At 41.9% G+C, this 17,153-nt stretch overlaps 1 long non-coding RNA gene across 1 annotated transcript; it reads left to right on the forward strand.

The window, feature by feature from the left end:
- The first annotated feature begins 3,134 nt into the window (after positions 1-3,134).
- LOC146344251 (uncharacterized) lies at positions 3,135-9,815 on the forward strand. Its single transcript, XR_014792598.1, has 6 exons — positions 3,135-3,236; positions 5,035-5,259; positions 6,629-6,738; positions 7,337-7,418; positions 7,679-7,827; positions 8,548-9,815. It is a non-coding gene; the product is annotated as an uncharacterized LOC146344251 (long non-coding RNA).
- Positions 9,816-17,153: the final 7,338 nt, after the last annotated feature.

A 17,153-nucleotide genomic window follows, 5' to 3' on the forward strand; every position in this document is an offset into this window, starting at 1 on the left:
GACAGCTCAGCATCCTAATAATCAACGATGTTGATGCTAGGGACAGTGGGAATATATGAACAAAAAAATCAAGTCTATGTTTTGAAAGAAGTATGAACTATCCCTACGTATCTTACTAAAACAGATTCGCACAACACCCCCCCCTGCACAATTACATTTTAGTGAAGTGTCCATCGCCCTACATGTTTTTTAGTTTACATCCAGCCAGTGACAGTAGCAGAAACTGAAAGAATTTCCAGCAAGCTAGCTCTGATTGAAAATTGCACATGTTCTACTATGGGGCAGGAATGGTTAAGGGTGCAGGGGGTAGTTGGCCGCCTCTGAACTCAGAAGCGGATGACTACCCAATGCAGGGTGGGCGGAGCATGGAGGGGATTCTCTGCACTCCAGCTGCCCTGCAATTGCAGCTAGACAGCTGATTTCACCTGTCTAGCTGGGGATGTCGGAGCAGGGGAGGGGGAGGCCGGATGGCACACAGAAAGCATCGTAACGACTCTTCTGTGTTGCCCTCCCCATTCCACCCCTGGAAATGCCCCCTTTTCACCTGCTCCACACTGTGGCTACAAGCATGGAGATAGGGAAGAAACGTGCTGCCTACGAGAGGACAGGAAGCATGGTTTCTGGGAAACCTTGGCTCTGAGTTTGGTACCCAGAAACCAAAAACTCCTATAGCGTCTAGACAGAGAGGCACAGCTGATTTTGCCTCTCCGAGTGCAACTGTGTGATGCAGTGTTTCTTTCAAGCATACATGTAAGGGCGCAATCCTATGTAGTGCTGGGTGGGGCATGCTGGGAGTTGTAGGCCTTTTTTTCTGTCTAAACTTGCATAGGATTGCACCCTTAGTCACTTAGCTGCTTTTTCTAATGAGTGTGAACTTGCAAGAGAAATTGACTTTGGGGAAACAAGTCATGATTGTGCAATTAAAAATGCCAGAAAAATAAAGTGTTATAGCAAATGGGTCTATTTGTATAATGTTTGCTGACACATTGGTGTATTAGGATTGGGCCTGCTCCAGTTGGACTTCCCCTCCTTTGGGAGATGAGAGCAGGGAACAGGGCCATCCCACCAACGCTGCTGACAGGGTACCTAGTTCTTTTTTTCTCCCCTCCCCATTGCCTTTTCCTTGTGCATAGTGTCTTTTTTAGACTGTAAGCCTATGGGCAGGTACTGTCTTCTTTGTTCATTGATTGTAAGCTGCTCTGGCAGCCTTTTTTGGCTAAGGAATGAGATAAAAACACAATAAATAAATAAAATTATATATCTATCTATATATATATATATACACACACACACACACACACACACACACAACACATCACCAGGATAATACCTTGGTTAGGACCAACAAAAAGTCCCCAAATAGCAAGCTTTATAGGACTCTTTTTCAAGCTGGATGTTATATTAAACAAACATAGCTTTAAAATGGGGGTGTTTGGGGGCATGGTAGAAAAGTCCCAGTGTGAGCATGGTATAATTTCCGACATGATAAAAAATGTAATTTCAGAATTAAACTAGAAACTTTTCTTTCATGGTCCATGAAACTATGTGTTGGAGGGGACCCATGTTACAAATCTGTATGGCCCTCCCCATCCCCACCACCCCAAACAAGAGATAATGCTTGGGCCCTATTTGGTTCCTGAATACTAGTACTCATGAGACAGGCAATACTTCAACAGAGTGGCTTGTAAGAGGCCCCAAGAACATAAGAGGATTGAATACCTGTGTTGATAATACTGTTGCAATAAGAGTGATCCCTAAGAGAGTTCTTAACTTCCCTGGAGAATACATTTATACAATTCCATACTCTAAGGGCCTCACCATCATGCAAGTGGAAATATTATTGGCTGTGCTTACACTTTGGGAAATCCACAGTATTCCATCCCCATTTGTATGCTCCACAACTCTTATACAGAATACTTCCCATCTGCTTTATGCTTTAATAAGAGCACAGATTGTGTGTGAGAGAGGCATACTCAGGGAATGGATGTTCTACACTGGATATTTGTTATATTTCACTGTGCGCACATGCATATCTAGTAGGGCTGCCCACTAATTAAAGCATGTTTCATTGAATAATCATCTGCTTCTCTGACTAATTAACTAAATATTCTTAAATAGATGTGCATATTACCACCAATACAAGTGCCCTTTTGAATTATTGAAGGTAATGTGAGATAACTTATAATTTAATAAACCAGGCTACCACTCATTGTTAAAAGGGCATCTTTAACACTTATATTTAATTCCCTTTTACTGTAACATATCAGAACCAAAACAGTCTCTACAAAAAATAAATAAATGTGCCCTTAACTCTGATCATCCTGATTAAAATTTGCCCCCACCAATTAATCAGCTAAAGGTTTGGTAAATTGATTTACTAATTAAAAGTTGCAGCTGATAAAATACTGAAGGTCTTCAACCAATCAGACACAGGAATTTCAACCTTTGCATTGCTATGATGGCTCCTGGCCTGCTTTCTACCGTCAACATAATAATGGTGTTTTCATGATGACTGCATTATTTATAAATTTGTATTAAAGAACAACTGATAGCATGTTCTTTGTTAAAGCCCATGAAGTTGTTTTTTTTTAAAATCCACAATGTAAAATGGTAGTGGGTATGTGTGTGTTCTAATCCTCATAAGATTGGAACAGATTCACCAATCTTTCTGAAATTTACAGGTACCAGAAAGAAGCATTGGTTTTACGCACCCTGAAAATTCAAGGATGTTTGGTGAAAGTATGAGAGGCAAAAGAGCAGTTGAAAGACAAAACAAGAAAAAAAAAAACCTCTGTCAAAAGACTTTCAGAAACAGGTTGGTGACCATTTTTAGTCAAAGTTTCTGAAAAAATGAAAGTAGACTTACATAAAACATTGATGGCTTTCTATTCCTCTTGTACTGGAGTCAGTGCAAAACTATATTTTTAAAAAATCCATTTTTTAAAATAAGCTTCTTAACTAGTACTTAAAGGGACTTACTATAAGCCCATACGGATGCAGAAGCCTCCGTAGTTGATCAGTTGTTGAATTAGAATGTTGATGCAAAAAGGAAAAGTCCCTGCAGGCTTTGTAGGCCTTGTTTTCATTGCAGTGGCCATTTTATTTTCACCATCATGCCATATTTTCTCTTTTCTGGTGCTTTGGGGGGAATCTAAAATGGCAACCACCATAACAAATTGACTATCTTTTTTATGAGGGATACCTCTGGCAGGATTGCTAGCTGGGAAGTTTAGTGGGTATGTACTGAGCCAACAAATGATAAGAAAGTAAACTGGGATATTTTAAAGTCAGTAAATGTGTTAAAGAAATGTTGGTATAAGTTTTTTAGTGTCTACTTCTTACTGCCTGTATAGTTATATGTACTGCAAGTGATTTTACTTTTGGTTTGAGTTTAGACTCACTCCTTTCCCCCAAACTGTCTTTGAATGAATTCTCTTCTAGCTTTGCAAATATGTGTTACTGAATATTAGCTACAGGAGTTTAAAGGTCTCATGCTGTACTTTGGTGACGGGTTCATAGATCAAAAGTGCACTACTATGCATGTCTTTTCAGAATTTCTGTTTCACTCCCAGTTAAGGGTATAGGATTGGGGCCTTAATTCTCAGCTATGGAACATGTTGGTTTAGGAGAAACTAAAAGGGGAAGGGGAAGACAACATGCATTTTTCTCTTGAAAAGGTCAAAAGTCCCTTTATGTTCAGAGCTAGTATACCTCTGACTGCAAGAGTGGGGAAGGGAAAGATGGAGTGTGTGTGTGTGTGCGCGCACGTATACAGGAAAAAAAGGGAGAGGAATCTTTTCCTTCTGAAAATGAGAGCTTCTCACAAAGATCCAAAGGTGTGCTGTTTGAAAAAAGCAACATAGGTTTAAAAGATCTCATGCATTTCTTTCTTTCTTTTCAGGGGTGGGGGAGAGGGGACGGCTAGAGTCATAGATTCACATTGTAATGTGTGTGCGCACATGCACACACACGGCTAGGAATATGCTCTATTTAAAACAGTGGGAGTTACTTCTGAGTAGGGATGTTATAGAAAACTGAAACAGACTCAAATGGGTTCAGATTTTGAATCTGGCCTGCAACAGAGTGGCTTCTCCCCGGTTGCGCAGATTCTGTGGACTTAAGATCCAGTTGTCTAACTTTCCCAAATCTTGCACAAATTTTGCTTTTGAAAAATACTCAAAATAAAAATAAACCGGCTGAAAATATGCATTTTCCCCATAAGCTAAGGTGTGAAAATGTGCTTTGGGGGGATTTGTGCATTTTTGCATGTGTGAAATTGTGCAGATGTGAATTTGTGCAGATTCAGAAACAAAAAAATCTGATTCCATTGATGGTTAGAAAACAGAACAAAAGGCGCCTGATGGTCCATGGAACACAGCCAGAATGGATTTTTACACAATTCATACAACCCTACTTCTGAGTAGATAAGCATAGGATTGCACTGTTTAATCCCCAGTCCAGAAATGTGTTGGTTTAAAGGTGTGTGTGTGTGGGGGGGGGGGGATAAAGAAATATTGAGAAATAAACTGAGGAATGCCACTTTTTCTTTCACCGCTCCCCTCTAAAAAGAAAGAGAAACACCATGCCAAGACATACTAGGTCAATCTCCTGAGCCGGGGGTCGGGGGGGGGGATACTTAATGAAAATTCTTCATTTAATCAGGGGTTGGGAGAAGATCAGGGTGAAATATCTACCTTTAGGTAGGGTGGATTAGATATGAAATACTTCTCCAATGTCTGTGTGTGTGTGTGAAAGAAAAAGAGAGAGCTTAAAAAAAACTATGTCAAAGAGGCTCAGCTGGCACCTGCATTATGCTATTTTTGGCACCAGGTGAAGAACTTAAAAAAAAATTCCCAGGCATTTTAGTTTTTCAGTTTCTGCTTCTGTTTAAAATCTGGTATTGTATTTTAAATCTTTCACTGCTTCAAGGTTCGATTTGGTTATTTTTATTTATTATACTGTGGTTTTAAACTTTTATATTGTATTTTAGTACCATCCGGTATTTTACAATTTTAATTGTTGTGAACCTTTCAGAGAGCTTCAGCTATTGGGCGGTACAGAAATGTAATAAATGAGTAAATAAAAATGTGCAAGGAAGGACCCAAACATTTGTTACTGAAAAGTGGCTGGTCGGAGGTTACATTTACAAAAAATCTTTAGAAACCTTTTCACCCCCTTGCTCCAGGAGAGGCAGAGAAATAAGAGTAGTTTGGGATGTTACTTACTTCCAGACTCCACAAAGGTTTCTCCCCATGCAAGGTATTTAATTTTACATATGTTTTACATCTTTATTTTTCTATTGAATATTTTTTTTTATCCAGACGAACAGTGCGATCACTTATGCATGTTTCTTCAGGAGTAATGCCCCAAGTTTCTTTTCCACAGGCCACCCATGAGACTTTATGTCCCCATCCATTTTATATTTATAGGGATAGAGTTTTGAGAATGCAGCAAAACTAGGTGTGTGGAACAAAGAAGAAGTGAGCACCAAAGGGACCCAATCCTCTCTCATAAAGAGTGGTAGAATGTAATAGATCTGGATTGCCTAGCCATGACTGCTAAATGGAACCTCCGTGTTCAGGGGCAGTACATCTAAAAGTACCAGATGATGTAGGATAGCAGTGGCTAATTTGTGGTGCATTAAGCATTAGGCACTGGTGAGAAAAGAAAATGTTCTTGTGCAGAGAATGATTGCTGTCTGGGGATTGTTTGCAGACATGGTTCTGGGTGGGAAGCCTGGGAGAAGGAATCAGCATTGGACATTATTTTGAGAAACACAGCAACTTTTTGAGAAACACAGTTGGGAATTCTAACTTAATTTTCCCCCAACAACACTTACCGCCTCATTTTGAGAGAAGCAGCTTGCCTTCATGCTAAGCTGTGATTTACTTAAATAGGAGAGACTTATGCCCCTGTCCTGCAGACTGCTTCTCCTAAAATCAGCTGAGAGATGTTCGGGGAGGGGTGGGGGGAGACACGGGCTTAAAATTGCACAGTGCTGGTGATTTCTGCAATGGTGATTCTTGCAAGAGTCCCAGTCCCCCCCCCCCACGTACACACACCAAAATGCCATCCTATACTCTGTCCTCCAAGGCCAACCAAGCCTATACAGAAGGCCAGAACATGCGGGTACAGCCACAAAGAGCATAGCAGGGACAGGCAAAACAAGTTAGCTTTCTTAAAGAGTCTGTGGATGTTGCTTGCAGTTAGGAGGGGTGGAGAGACAGGCTCTGCCTTTTCCATGCACCTTTGATTTTCTAGCCTTGATACCGCTGCTTGAGATCACAACAACAACAATAATAATAATAAACTGTGCAAGCTGTCAAGTCCCCCTGTTCTCTTCTTCAGGCAAGGTGTTAGAAAAGGCAGGGAGGGATAGGAATGAGGGAAAATGACTAGGTTGTGAAGTCACAAGTCGAGACTAGGTAGTTCCAGGTGTAGTGTAGGAAGAGTAGTCCGCAGATAATGTGATAATGTGATAGTTAGTTACAGGAAGGTTCCTCTGTCCCTGGTTATGCTGGGAAGAAGGTGTGTGTGTGCATGCAGGGGGTGGGGGGAATGTTGTAACCTCCATTTTGAGGAATATGAAGTTCAGCTATTCTGAAATGTGTTTTCCATCCTGTCAAAGCATACACAGGCTCCTTTTGCCAGTGGCTCACAGAGAGAAATTAGGCAGTCTTTATATAATCCTCTGGATTTGGACCGGAAAGACTAAGAAGAAGTGTGGGTGCATGGAGGGTAAGTTGTAAGCAAGCACAATGTTGCCATTGTGGAACGTAATCATTGATCACGGGGCATGTCTGTTTAGGCATCAGCCTTAGTTTCCCATTTCCTGGCTCTTTGAAGTTTGAGCCAAGGTGAGATAGTCTTAACTCTGGTCTTTTTAACTAGCACGTTTTTGATCATTAAATTATTTATAAAGTACAGCTAGGTGGACTTTTCTTGGTCATGGAAGAAAGCACACAAATCTGTACCATTAATATGAATCTTGACATTGTTCTGACATAATCAGTATAGCTAACTAAGGTTTCGGCTGGGCATAATGCATTTTATTAGATCCCTTAAGTGGTATCAATGGGGACAGAAGCTATATCTAAATAGAAGCACCATCAAATAATATATGTTATATTCTAGCATTTGAAAAAGCAACTGGTAAATGGGAGACTCCAGCAAGTCCTGCCCCAATGCTGCACTCCCAAGGTTCCTATTATCCTTACTTCCTTTTCATCCTCCACCTTAACAGGTGCTTGTGAAAGAAAGGGTTATATGGACAAGAGATTCATTATTCTATCACCAGCCTGGCTTTTTGCTTAGGTTCTCTCTCCCTTTTTTTTAGGTAGCACTTCATACTACAAATAAAGTAATCAGTGCTAAAGCACTGGGAAGCAAGCCAGAACCTGGAAATAATACAAAGGCATGTGAGTAGTGAAAGGTGACAAAGATTGAACACCTCCCCCTTATATGTGCCCATTTTCACTTAGATTTGCTTTTGTTTATCCAAGAGAGAAAGAGCTGCTATTTCTGACCAAGATAACAGCATATGCTGTAAACTCATTACGTGATGTACAATCTTTTGCTATCAATTCGAGGTGTCATCTTATCAAAACTCAGCTACTTGCCTAGAGATTCCATCATGTTCTTTACAATGTCTATTACCATTTTTATTTGCCATCATCAGCATCCCTGAGGCAGCCAAATTATAAGGAAGGAAGAAGTTTGTGATTGCAGGACCCCAGGGTCATTAATGCAGCTCCATATCGAAACTGAACATCGGTTCAGCGAACAGGACTATAGCCAGCTCAACATAAATTTGGAGGATTTGTGTAGGTGAGGGGCAAATCATAGCACAAAAAAACTGATTACTTTAAAGATTTTCCTGACAAACGTGGAATACTATACAAACTGCTTTTTTTAATGAACTGTCTGATATCATCTCTGCTTTCCCCTGTAACTTATATATTTAGTAGTTGCACATATTTAGTAGTTAAATATTGGGCTGGATGCAAATTTAGTCGCACATTTAGTCAAAGACCCACTGAAATCAGTGGAATTTCAGTTAGTCATGACTAACATGACCCATTGATTTCAATAGGCCTACTCTTTGTATGACTAAATCTACATCCAACACATTGTCTATTCTACAGCTAGGGATGTATGGCTTGTGTAAAATCCATTCTGTCTGTGTTTCGCAGGTTGTCAGGCGCCTTTAGTTCCACCGTCCACCCATCGAATTGGATTTTTTTTAGTGTTCACATTTGTGCAAATGTGAATTTGCGCAAATTCACATGTGTACAAACGCACAAATTCCAGTAAAATGCTCAACACCCCCCCCATGGGATTTTCACACTTTAGCCTATAAATGCTTATTTTTGGCCAGGGTTTTTTTTTTTTTGCATATTTTTCTATGAAAAATGTGTGCAAAATTACTGAAGGTTGGAAAATTGGTCTGCAAATCCATGGGATCCGCCTGTCAGGGGAAAAAACGGTCTGCTGAGGAATCCATGGGTCAGATTCATAAAAATCCAAACCCATTTGGTTCTGTTGCAGATTTCTCTGACATCCCTAACTACAGCTACTGCAATACATCTTCTACTGCCGTGAAGAGAGAGGGACAGGGAAGGCTCAACCAGAAGAACATATGGGAAATCAAGAGAGTCTTCAGAAGGACCAAATATATAGGACCCATTGCCTCTTCTTTGACATCCACCACCAGGGCCAGCTCTGACATTCAGCAGGGTCAAGCAAGCTGCTTTAGGTTAGGGATGGTTCAGCAATTCACTCATTCCTCTCAGAATCAAACCCAGAAATAAACACAATTTGTGGTCAGAAATCCACACATTTCTGAGCAATAAGAAAAAAAATCTAACATCTGTACATTTGAAAACCACGCAAAGAAAATTGCATTCATTTCTCAACAGTGCACAGACATGCTTTCAATGTATGTATGTGTACAAAAATGTGTACATTTGAAAAATGTGTACAAAAGAAATGCGTACATTTGAAAAAAATGTGCAGAAATATATGTACAAATTTCTGTGCAGAAAAAAGAAACTTGGTCTTTACGTAACTGGGATGGAATAAATTTGGTGGTGGAAGCTTGACAAATCCATCTATCCCTACTTCAGGTGGCACTATGGTTGGCACAATCAGGGATAGATGAAGGCAAGAATCCGTGTCTGGATTGTGCAGGTAGATTTCTTAATGTGTTAGCCTTAGCCGTGTGTATTTGTGCTATTTAGGCTCTGCTTCAGGCAGGAAAGTGTCTTGAACCAGCACTGTCTACCACTCTCTAATGGAATCAAGCAAGGGCTTGACTCATCCTTGGTTTACTACTTCTATTTTGTCCCTGCTACTTCTCTTATTTGATTTCCTTCTCTCTAGCTATGCCTACTGCCATCATTTCTCCTGGCTGCTGCATGTAAGAGTGAGACAGGTTTTCTCTCAGGCCCAACTGCTTGCTTATATCCTTTAGCAGTCTTTAAAAAAACAAACCTGAACCAAAACTGTCTCTCCTCTTTCACAGCCCCATTCTCAGGCTTTCATCTCAGCAAGTGGAATAAATTCTCCAAATATTCAGATGCTGGGGCTTATCAGCAGAGAGACAGTGGCACTGCCTTTTCCCCCACAACAAAGATAATTTTTTCTTAAACTTTGTCACTCCACTGCCTCAAGCAGAAACAGAACTACAACACTTGGAAACCAGCAGGGCTGGCCAGTCTGGGCTGCCATCTCCCCTCCCTCAACAACAACCCCCCCCCCCCCGGGAATGATGCTATGCCATCCTGATGTACGCATTTTCAAATAAAGGACGTGAGAAGAAGCCGCTGTCTTATTTTTGGGCGGCCCACTTTTGGGCCACCCAACCATCTGAGAATGCTAATTGATCATCATCATCTCCTCCTCTACCTTTAATGGGACTTAACAGCCACGCAAACATGCAAAGGATTACAAGCATATAACTGACTATACACATGTTTTCTTAGAAGCAACTCCCATTGTGTTCAGTGGTACTTACTCCCAAGTAAATACACATGGCACTACAGCCACAAGATGAGCAGATAAAACCCCTATCTCAGTTTATTTATAGCACTTAACAAATTCTGTTCTGATCTTCCAAGTGGTCACAGCAAGCAGCCCCTGTGATTGCTAGACAAATATGACATCTCTGGACTAATCAGGCCTTTTGCTTTTTCTTTGTCAACAGAAGCAGTACTTTCTGTATGCTAGTCTCTCATTCCCCGCCACTGATGCCAGGGATCTCAAGCTGGAGCATACGCTTTCCAGCAATATATTTGGATAACATATTTGTCTATCTTCAAGATCAAGAACTCTGCTGAACTGAGGCTATTTCTTCTACAATTTTATTTCCACTGTATATTCCCAAGACATTTGTCTGCTTTTAATTTCCCAGGCAATCTGCTGCTGCTGTGAATTCCTCACTTGTAAGATAAATTTATAATTAAAGCCTGATAGAGTTACATGAGAAAAGATTTCCCCCCTCTAACTTGGTTGCTTTCTTCAGCAAAGAAAGGGCAAGTCAGATGGTACCATGACTGCTTTTCCATCTGCCATCCTTTCTTAAATGTTTGGCTCCCTATAGGTTAAAATTGGGAAATGGTAACAAATGCTTTTAATATCCAGTTCAGTTTCTCTGGTCTCGCAAGTCATGGACCTGTGAGAAATGTCAAGACGATAAATGTAAGAATTAGCAAACATTTTTACCCTTTTGGAGGCCCTGGGTTTGTTCTTGAAAATGTAGGCAATACATAAATAAATATATATTGCTTTTGTAAGGCAGTCAGCTACTAAAGTGTTCTAACTTGCTATTTTTTGTGGACTACTCCCAGATAATAAGAGTCAAGAAATAATAGATAAAATGTATCTTAAAGTCATCCCAGTCCCAAGCAGAGATGTTTATAAGCAATCTGACATACAGTTAAATATCATTGTTTGAGGAAATAAGTTCACCATTTGGAAGATTTACACTGTGTGTGTGCGTGTGTGTGTGTTTGTGTGTCCATGTATGTGCTTAGTTAAGAAAATTTATTTGCAATGTACTAAAAAGAAAATACCAATATGAAGATTAGATCCTGTACATATTGCTCCTGTAAACTCTGAAAATAAGAATCAATATTTTCCCCTTTCCTCTACCTTTTAGATATAGGAAAGCTGCAATATAACTGAAATCATTTTCTGACAAGCAAATCTTTATTGCATTATCTGCCCAGGAATATATCTTTATAGTACTTTTTTTTCCCTGAGCTGGAAACAGTAATAACCCAGAGTAGAACATTTCAACTGTGTTATCCTGACACCAACATTTCAAGAATATTTTCTAGAATAGAAAAAAAGCATATTGTTTTGGCTGCTGCTGCTGCCTCATCTTTTTGGACAGGGCTTTAGTGATTGCTGTGGACCACATCTTTCCATCTTGTTGAACAACACTGTGCAATATGTATTTGTGTCCAGGTTTTATGGGGCTCTGGAGTTCAAGGTAAATTCGCTGGTTGTATTTGCAAGAAAGTATGACATCTAGCCTGCCCCGTCTTCTTTCACTAGGGCATGCTTTTAGAGATGGGCCAAAAATTTAAAGGAAGGGTGTTTGACTCTGCAAGCCTGCCTGTCCAAATTCTTGTTGGCAGAATTGGCACCTAACCTCACTTCTGCTCCCAACTTCTTACATGGCCGTTATTTGTCGTGCTTCAGCTGCTTCCTACTCATCTTCCCCAAAGGCAATGCTGTTTTGCTTGCGAAAGGTGATGGGTGATCTGGTGGGAGTCTTCTCTTCAATGGGAAAATGGTGTGTGGAACATTTTTTGCTGCTGTGGATTCTGGGACTAAGTCCTAGTCCAGATCCCTGGTGGGTTGCACCTGCCACCTAGAGCGGCCAGGTGTCCTGCTTTACAGAAGGCAGCCCTCAATTTTGGAGAGCTGGCAGAGGACAGTCCTCTATTTGAGGGTGTTCTCTATTTGAAGAGGTTTCCAGTCCAAGTTTGGTTTAAAGTAAAAAAAAACAACACACACACAAGGAGGGACAGCAGGGGCCTGGACGTTGTCCATCAACACTTCGTGCCTAGATAGCAGACTGAGCAGAATCATCTAGGCTGTTTTCTCCACTATCGGAAGATATACTGTATTTCTATTTAAATTATAATTGCAATTCCTAAATTTATACTTATACATATACGCAACTTTATTTGCAATTTGCAACTTTATGCAAATTGTCCTCTTTTTTGGTGATGTGTTTCCTCTAGTTTGGTGATATGTAAGTGGCCACCCTATCACTAGCACCTCCTCCATTATCTTCCCCAAGGGATATAAAGAAGACTAATAGAACATTTGTATACATATCCACTCAGACATGAGCCTCAGAAAGTTCAATGGGCCTTACTTCCAGGCAAGTGGGTGTAGGATCGCAGCCTGAAACACCGACGCTGGAATCCCCCAAACTGGACAATTAGTGAGATTCTTCAGGGAGATGCACACATCTGTAGGTTATTACCATATTATGCCTCAAGTGAAAACTGGTGAATTTGAAAAAAAAAAAAAAAACTTTGGTAAAATATATGAAGAGTTTTGAAGGACCCCCCACCCCAATTTAGCTAAGACCAGGTCTACAGAATAAAGTAGAAATGAGTCAGTAGAATGCTGAGATTATGGACTTTACCACTTCTAAGTTACAGTGGTGATACACCTTTTGAATGCTCCCCCTGGTAAAAAGTCTACATATAAACAGAAAATTAGCATGTTCCAGAAAAAAAAAAAAAAATCCAGACATACAAGAAAAAGAAGTTGCTGACCTGAGCCTAAGATTATAGTTTGCAAAGCAACCCTTTCTTCTGTTATACAGCCCTCATAAAAGCCATCAGGATAAAGGGAGTATACGATGAACTTATGTATACCTAGAAACCAAAGCAATCCAGACTTACAACAATAATTGTAGGAAATTTTCCAAATAAGAATATACACACATGCACACACACAATTATCCACACACACTGTTAGCCTAACATAATTATCCTAAACAGATATTTTTATAATCATCTTCCTAGGAATCTTTTTGCTACCACACATAAAACAATTTTCTAAAATTAAAACAGAAGTGACAGTCTTAATGGTCTAGTTCATAAATTGGTGAACTAAGTGTTCCTGTTTAAATAAATTATCTAAGTGCATATAATTTTAAATGCAATTATCCTTGTAAGTCTGGATTGCTTTGGTTTCTAGGTATACATAAGTTCATCCTGTACTCCCTTTATCCTGATGCCTTTTATGAGGGCTGTATAACAAGAATGGGTTGCTTGGCAAACGATAATCTTAGGCTCTGGTCAGCAACTTGTTTTTCAGGTCAGTGTGATTAGCGTCAGTGTTGCAAGAATCCAGGCAGGGATATTCAACATGCAAGTTGGAAAGAATTCTCCCTGGAGTGGAGGCCAAAAAAATGGGGCACCAGGCTACTTCAAAGTTGGGGAGGCCCCTTGAGTACTTCTAAGGTGATACTGCCAATGCCTTTTCCAAGGGAATTGACAGCATCATTTCCTTCCAGGGCTCATGGGAATTGCAGTTTAATCCTGCATGGGTTTCCAGTGGGGAAAGACACTATACTAGCTGTGCCTTAACTTTACCATTAGAGAAGGATGAGAAGCCCATCTTTGGGGGAACCAACTCCAATGCCTGCTACCCCATCCTGGCTTCCTAGAAGAGCTTTTGTTCCCCTGAAGATAGGATAATGAGTCACTTTTCCATGTAATTCAGTAGTGGATGTTGCTGGTCTACAGTCCCATGCACAAACATCTTAAATGACCTGATGCGAAGTTCCGTTGCCGCAGAAGCTACTCATCCATTTGCCTTTGGGTTGAAGATTGCAATTTGAGGGGTGGGATACCCACTGAGGTCAGATGTGATCAGTGGAACTGGCCTATATTTTAAGATCTCAAGGTATGTAGTACTAGTGAAGTGCCTGGTAGGTAGGTACACACAACCAGTTTACCACACATTCTGCTACACATTTTACTGTGTAACTATAAATGATCTGTACGCTTCTTACTGCTTGGGAAAATATAGATGGCCAAGCTACCTTGGGTTAGACTTGATGTCTGTGTGGGCTCTATGCCATTGTTGCTTGTTTGTTTTTACTCTCCGTGTGATGTTTTGTTGTTTTCAATCTACTTGGTCAAACAGTAGATTTATTTATTTATTTATTTATTTATTTATTTATTTACAATATTTATATAGTGCTCCACATCAAAGGATGTCAGAGCAGTGAACAACAAAGGCAAAATAATAAAACACCATATTAAAATTATTAAAACATTGTAAAAGAAACAGATTCTGAACTTCATAAGCCGCAGCTGGTCCCTCAAAGAAGGCCTCTTGAAATAACAATGTCTTCAAGAGGCACCAAAAGCAGGCAGAACAACATTGGTGCCTGCCTGACCTCCAAAGGCAGGGAGTTCCACAGGAAGGGGGCCACCACACTGAAGGCTCATTTCCTGGTGGACTCCAACCAGGCCATGGATCCATGTAGAAACACCTGGTGCATGCCCTCTGATGACCTCAGTGACTGGGCAGGTTGGTAAAGAAGGAGGTGCTCTCTCGGGTATCCTGGTCCCAAGTTGTTTAGGGCTTTGTACAGTAGTATGGATGTCCATACACATACAGTAGTATGGATGGATGGATGATATTCTGGAGGTGACGGACTCGACCTTGGGGGAGCTAGGGGTGGCGACGGCCGACAGGAAGCTCTGGTGTGGGCTGGTCCATGAAGTCATGAAGAGTCGGAAGCGACTGACTGAATAAACAACAACAACAACACAAATACCTTAAACCTGGCCCAGTGGCAAAGAGGCAGCCAGTGCAGTTCCCTCAGCAAAGGAGTTACATGCTGAAAAGGGGCAGCTCCTGACGACAGCCAAGCTGCTGCATTCTGCACTAGTATCTCCAGCTTCTGGACCAGCCTCATGGGCAGCCCCACAAAGAGCGCATTGCAGTAATCCAGTCTTGAGGTTACTAATGCCTGTACCACAGCGGCCAAGCTATCCCTGTCCAGGAGAGGCTGTAGCTGGCAAACTAGTCAAAGCTGGTAAAAGGCTCTCTGAGCCACTGCGGCCACTTGGGCCTCCAGTGACAATGATGGATCTAGGAGTACCCCCAGACTATGGACCTGATCTTTCAGAGCGAGTGCAACCCCATTCAGAGCCTATCTCCCAGACCTGGAATTTAGCAATCTCAGAGGAGGATTCCATGAGGAAAGATGGCCAAGATCATGCCATCCAGACCTCTTCCGCAAAGATAAATGGAAAATAGATTTTTTTAAAATGTCCTCTGTAAGCCCCCATTTGCTTCCTTCCCTGCCCCAGCATAGGAACAAAAGAAGAACCTTGCTGGATCAGACCAAAGGCCTATGTAGTCCAGCATCCTGATCACACAGTGGAAACCAGATGTCTATGGGAAGTCCACAACAGGGCATGAATACACATTCCCCAGCAATTGGTAGACAGAGGCATCCCTCTAGAATGTGAGACAGCACAGCTCCATGATGTTTTTGAGAGCAGGGGCAAAGATGTCTTTGGCCTCTTTGTGCTTTGTTCTGGCAAGTGAATAAAGTGATAAGAAGGCTTTTACTATGGTTGTGACATTAGCACAAAAGAAATCAGAGAATCAGATGAGCTCATTATTCCATGCCTTTCAGATGAGCCTAATAAATTGAGTATTATGGATTTTCAGTCTACTTGGTCACATCTTTGGGGGGGGGGGTGAGTAGTATAACCCTCTGCTGGGGTGAGGCTATGGGTGTTCCTTCACTTCAAAATGTATTACTACACCACTGCGGCAAGAACTTCCTCCATGGCTGTTTTTGAGGCTGCAATTCTGCACATGCTTACATGGAAGAAGTAAACCCCATTTAACTCATTGGGACTTGCTTCTCAGTAAACATGTGCAAGGGTGGAGTAAATGACTGAAACAAACGTGACGATTTACGTAGCCTATCACGGCTGACTTTGCAAATCTAGCCGTGGTAGGCTACGTTAATCGTCACGTAGCCTATCACGGGGGCGTTGTTTTTTTTTTCTTTTCTTGGAATGGCAGCGGCGGCGGCAGCCGGTCGAAAGACCGGCTGCCGCTCCGGCCCCGGACGAACACCTGCCGAACCGCCGGCCGGACCCGCCACCGGGAGGGACATTCGCCAAAGGTAAGTCCCGTCCCGGGGGGGGTGGGGGGCGGAGAATTTCTCCCCGAAACTTGTTCGGGGGGCCGAACACGTTGGCGCTCGGCCCCCTGAAGTTTCAGGGAGAAATTCTCCGCCATCCCTACACGTAGCCTATCACGGGTGACTTTGGGAAAAAAAAAAAAGCGCGTACGCAAATGGCGGCTCCCATGGGGACTGCCATTTGCGTTCCTTATTTTGGCACGTCTAGTCTACGTAAAGATTTATGTAGACTACGGCAAAAATAAGGGCAATGCAAATAGCGTTCCCTTATTTTCGCCGTAGTTATGTAAATGTTTATGTAGATGAGACATGCCAAAATAAGGAACGCAAATGGCGGCGCCCATGGGCCGCCGCCATTTGCGTACGCGCTTTTTTTTTCCCCAAAAAAGTCAGCCGTGATAGGCTACGTGATGATTTATGTAGCCTATCACGGCTGACTTTGGAAATCTAGCCGTGATAGGCTACGTAAATCATTACGTAGCCTATCACGGGTGTGTGTGTTTTCTTTTTACCGCACTTTTTTTTTTTGCAGTGGCGGCAGCGGCAGCCGGTTGGGAGACCGGCCGCCGCCCCCGCCCCTAACAAAACGCTGCCGAAACGCCTCCGGGACCCGCCGCCGAGAGGGACATTCAGGCACGGTAAGTCCCATCCCGGGGGGGGGTGGGGGCCGGCAGAGAATTTCCCCACCAATTTCGGGGTGCCGAATGCATTGGCATTCGGCCTCCCGAAGATTCGGGGAGAAATTCTTCGCCATCCCTATTTGCATGCAGTCAATGACTGCCTAAAGTCTGGAACCCGTGGACATGACCCAATGCTGAGTTTGCTTCCTCGAGATGCTTTGCCAGGCCTTTACTGCAGCTGCCTTCAGCTGCTGCTTGTTTGTGGGTCTTTCTGCCTTCAGTCTTGTCTTCAGTAAGTGAAAAGCATGCTCTATTGGGTTGAG

This window comes from Heloderma suspectum, chromosome 5 (assembly GCF_057233095.1).
Source record: "Heloderma suspectum isolate Gila_16-S chromosome 5, 16-S_ref, whole genome shotgun sequence".
Taxonomy (NCBI): domain Eukaryota; kingdom Metazoa; phylum Chordata; class Lepidosauria; order Squamata; family Helodermatidae; genus Heloderma; species Heloderma suspectum.